Below are 5,093 nucleotides of genomic sequence, written 5' to 3'. Positions count from 1 at the left end.
GTGTGTGAGTTTTTTTTTTGTTTTATTGTGTAATTTTTTGTGTGCCTGTGTGTGTGTGTGTAAGTTTTTGTGTGTGTGTATTTTTTTGGGTGTGGTTGTGTTTTTTCTTGTTTGTTTGTGTTTGTTTCTGTTTTTTGTTTTTTTGTGTTATTGTTTTATTTTTGTTGTGCATTTAAGTTTTTGTTTTCTTTTTAGTTTTAGCGTGGTTGTGTATGTTTTTTTGTGTGTGTGTGTGTGTAAGTTTTTGTGTGTGTGTGTGTTTTTTTTTCGTCGTGTGTGTGTAAGTTTTGGTGTGTGTGTGTATGTTTTAATGTGTGTGTGTGTGTAAGTTTTTGTGTGTGTGTGTGTGTAAGTTTTTGTGAGTGTGTGTAAGTTTTTGTGTGTGTGTGTAAGTTTTTGTGTAGTCTAATGTGAATTTCAACCATTCAGGCTGGTGGACTAAGACCCCAATTCTGAGCTAGTGAATTTCCACCATTCGGGCTGGTGGACTAAGACCCTAATTCTGAGTTAGTGAATTTCCACCATTCAGGCTGGTGGTCTGAGACCCTAATTCTGAGTTAGTGAATATCAACCAGTCGGGCTGGTTGACTGAGACCCTAATTCAGAGGTAGTGGATTTCCACCATTGTGGTTGGTGGACTGGGGCCCTAATACTGTGCTGGTGGACTAAGACCCTAATTTTTCAACTCTTGAATTTCATGACAGTAATTCAAACTGAACAAGCCTGAAATATCAAACTAGTCATCCCAAACTATTGGTTTCAGACAACAAACACCAATGATGGACTAAGAATCCTAGCTCTGAAAAGTTCAAATAGCAAACTACACATCCCAAATCGTAATTTTCTGACAACACACACCTATGAAAGGCTATGAAACCTAGCTAATAAAAGCCAGAAATAGCAAATTAACCATCTCAAATCACAAGTTTCAGACAGAACTAATCTATGAATGGCTAAGAAATCCAGCTCGGAAAAGTAAAAAAATAGCACCCCACACATCCCAAATCATAGGTTTCAGACACCACAAACCTATGAAAGACTAAGAAATCTAGCTTAGAAAAGCCCGAAATAGTAATTTACAGATCCCAAATCCTAGGTTTCAGACAACACTCACCTAAGAACGGCTAAGAAACCTAGCTCAGAAAAGTCAAAAATAGCAAACTAGTCATACAAAACTATATGTTTCAGACAACAAACAGCTATGAAAGGCTATGAAATCCATCTCAGAAAAGTCAAAAGTAGCAATCCACCCATCCCAAATCATAGGTTTCAGACAACACACACCTATGAAAGACTAAGAAATCCAACTCAGAAAAGCCCGAAATACTAATGTACCTATCCCAAATCATAGGTTTCAGACATCATTCACCTATGAAATACTAAGAAGCCTTAGCTCACAAAAGTCTGAAATAGCCAATTACACATCCCAAACTCGAAGTTTCAGACAACAAACGCCTATGACGGACTAAGAATCCTATCTCAGAAAAGTCCAAAAATCAAATCATTTATCCCAAATCATAGGTTTCAGACAACACTCACCTATGAACGGCTAAGAAACCTAGCTCAGAAAAGTCAAAAATCGCAAACTACACATCCCAAATCATAGGTTTCAGACATCACACACCTATGAAAGACTAAGAAATCCAACTCAGAAAAGCCCGAAATAGTAATTTACATATCCCAAATCATAAGTTTCAGACAGCATTCACCTACGAAATACTAAGAAACCTTAGCTCAGAAAAGTCTGAAATAGCCAACTACTCATCCCAAACTCGAAGTTTCAGACAACACACACCTATGAGTGACTAAGAATCCTAGCTATGAAAAGTCCAAAAAGCAAACTATACCTCCCAAATCATAATTTTCTGAAAGGTCACACCTATGAAAGGCTAAGAAATCTAGCTCAGAAAAGTCAAAAATAGCAAATTAACCATCCCAAATCATAGGTTTCAGTCAACACACACCTACGAATGGCTAAGAAATCCTGCTCAGAAAAGTCAAAAAATAGCAACCCACACATCCCAAATCATAGGTTTCAGACACCACACACCTACGAAAGACTAAGAAATCCGGTTATGAAAAGTCAGAAAAGGAAATTACATAGCCCAAATCATAGGTTTCAGACATCACGCGCCTATGAAAGACTAAGAAATCTAACTCAGAAAAGCCCGAAATAGTAATTTACGTATCCCAAATCATAAGTTTCAGACAGCATTCACCTACGAAATACTAAGAAACCTTAGCTCAGATAAGTCTGAAATAGCCAACTACTCATCCCAAACTCGAAGTTTCAGACAACAAACACCTATGAGTGACTAAGAATCCTAGCTCTGAAAAGTCCAAAAAGCAAACTATACCTCCCAAATCATAATTTTCTGAAAGGACACACCTATGAAAGGCTAAGAAATCTAGCTCAGAAAAGTCAAAAATAGCAAATTAACCATCCCAAATCATAGGTTTCAGTCAACACACACCTACGAATGGCTAAGAAATCCTGCTCAGAAAAGTCAAAAAATAGCAACCCACACATCCCAAATCATAGGTTTCAGACACCACACACCTACTAAAGACTAAGAAATCCGGTTATTAAAAGTCAGATATATAAAATTACATATCCCAAATCATAGGTTTCAGACAACACTGATCTCTGTGTGTGTGTGTGTGTGTGTGTGTGTGTGTGTGTGTGTGTGTGTGTGTGTGTATGTGTGTGTTTATTTGTGTGTATGTGTGTGTGTGTCTGTGTGTGTGTTTGTGTGTATGTGTGTGTGTGTCTGTGTGTGTATATGTGTGTGTGTGTGTATGTGTGTGTATGTGTGTATGTCTGTGTGTGTGTTTGTGTGTGTGTATGTGTGTGTATGTGTATGTGTGTGTGTATGTGTGTGTCTGTATGTGTGTCTGTGTGTGTGTGTGTGTGTGTGTGTGTGTGTGTGTGTGTGTTTGTTTGTGTGTGTGTGTGTGTGTGTGTGTATGTGTGTGTGTGTGTGTGTGTGTGTGTGTGTGTGTGTGTGTGTGTGTGTGTGTGTGTGTGTGTGTGTGTGTGTGTGTGTGTGTGTGTGTGTGTGTGTGTGTGTGTGTGTGTGTGTGTGTGTGTGTGTGTGTGTGTGTGTGTGTGTGTGTGTGTGTGTGTGTGTGTGTGTGTGTCTGTGTGTGTGTGTGTGTCTGTGTGTGTGTGTGTCTGTGGGTGGGTGTGTGTTTGTGTGTGTTTGTGTGTCGGGGGGTGTCTGTGGGGCGGGGTCGGTGGGTGGGGGGATGGGGCGGTGGGTGGTGCTCGGGGGGGGTGTGTGTGTTTGTGTTTCTGTGGGTTTGTTTCTGTCTGTCTGTTTGTGTGTATGTGTGTATCTATATATGTGTGTATATGTGTGTGTGTGTGTGTGTGTGTGTGTGTGTGTGTGTGTGTGTGTGTGTGTGTGTGTGTGTGTGTGTGTGTGTGTGTGTGTGTGTGTGTGTGTGTGTGTGTGTGTGTGTGTGTGTGTGTGTTTGTGTGTGTGTTTGTGTGTCTGTCTCTGTTTTTGTATGTTTCTGTCTCTGTAAGTCACTGAGACTGTGAGTGAGTGAGTGAGTCTGTGTGTGAGTGTGTGTGTGAGTGTGTGTGAGGGAGATAGAGTGTGAGGTTGATTAGGGTATGTTTTTTTTGTGTGTGTTATCCCGGTGGCGCTTCTCTGGTCCGGGGGACCTTTGGTGGGCCGAGGGAGGGCCTTTGGGGCACAGGGAGGGCCTTTGGGCACAGGGAGGGCCTTTGGGGGCCTGGGGGACATTTGGGGGCCTGGGGGACATTTGGGGGCCGGTGGAGGGCCTTTGGGACCCCGTTGGTCCTTTGGGAGCTCGATGGGCCTTTGGGGGGGCCCGGGGATGGCCATTGGGGGTCTGGGTGGGCCTTTGGGTGCCTGGGGGACATTTGGGGACCGGTGGAGGGCCTTTGGGACCCCGTTGGTCCTTTGGGAGCCCGGGGGACCTTTGAGGACCAGGGGAGGGCCTTTGGGGGTCTGGGTGGGCCTTTGGGGCACAGGGCGGGCCTTTGGGTGCCTGGGGGGACATTTGGGGACCGGTGGAGGGCCTTTGGGACCCCGTTGGTCCTTTGGGAGCTCGGGGGGCCTTTGAGGCCCAGGGGAGGGCCTTTGGGGCTGTTGGGGGCCGGTGGAGGGCCTTTGGGACCCCGTTGGTCCTTTGGGAGCTCGATGGGCCTTTGGGGGGCCCGGGGTTGGCCTTTGGGGGTCTGGGTGGGCCTTTGGAGGCGCCGGTGGCCCTTTGGGAGCTTGGGGGGGCCTTTGAGGGTCCGGGGGGACAGTTGGGGGCCTGGGGGACATTTGGGGACCGGTGGAGGGCCTTTGGGAGCTTGGGGGGCTTTTGAGGACCGGGGGCTTCCTTCGGGGTTGGGGTAGGAGGATTCGAACCCTTTGGGGTTGGGTTAGAGGACCTCACAACACTGTTCAATGAAACTTGTGTATTATAACGACCACACTCAAAACCTCTTCCAAAATCTTTTCAAAAATCTTCTTTTAAAATGTCTCTATCTGTTTCGCCGAAATAGTTCCATAACCTGTCTAAAACGGTTTCGCCCAAATAATCCCTAAACGTAAATTCAGCGTGTTCCTTTGTTATTGGCATCTCTGCGCTAACGCATTTCAAATTAATAAGAAACCTTTTCGCGCGCTAAAACAATTCATCGCTAAGATTTTTCTTGCCTAATTGTTTCCATGGCCTTTGGTTATTAATATCCTTTGGAGTTCGACCAAAAGAGTTGTTCCCGAGGCAAAGACATTAATGATTTGGATCTATTCCTGGAGAAATGTTTCTAGGGCGAAAATTTTTAAAGTCTGACAGATGATGTCATTGATTGATTGATCTGTCAAGAAAGGGGAAATTAATTTGTTGTTTCTAAGGGGAATTATTGATTCACGATAGGTGAATTGAGGTCGACAGCATAGGTGTTCCACGGTCGATGGTGTTGTTGTTGTAAGTGCACGCTCTCAGCGAATGTCAAGGTCGTTGTTGTTGTTGTTGACACACTTGGAAAAAGAGGTCATTGACCGATTACGCAATCTTTCTCCCTAGGGAGGCTATGCCCTTATTTGGTGTACTGACAGCATTAAAAA

The sequence above is a fragment of the Artemia sp. Qi Xiang Cuo genome, chromosome 7, assembly GCF_049724085.1.
Source record: "Artemia sp. Qi Xiang Cuo chromosome 7, ASM4972408v1, whole genome shotgun sequence".
Taxonomy (NCBI): domain Eukaryota; kingdom Metazoa; phylum Arthropoda; class Branchiopoda; order Anostraca; family Artemiidae; genus Artemia; species Artemia sp. Qi Xiang Cuo.
The sequence above is the reverse complement of the archived record's forward strand: the minus strand, read 5'-3'. Positions refer to the sequence as shown.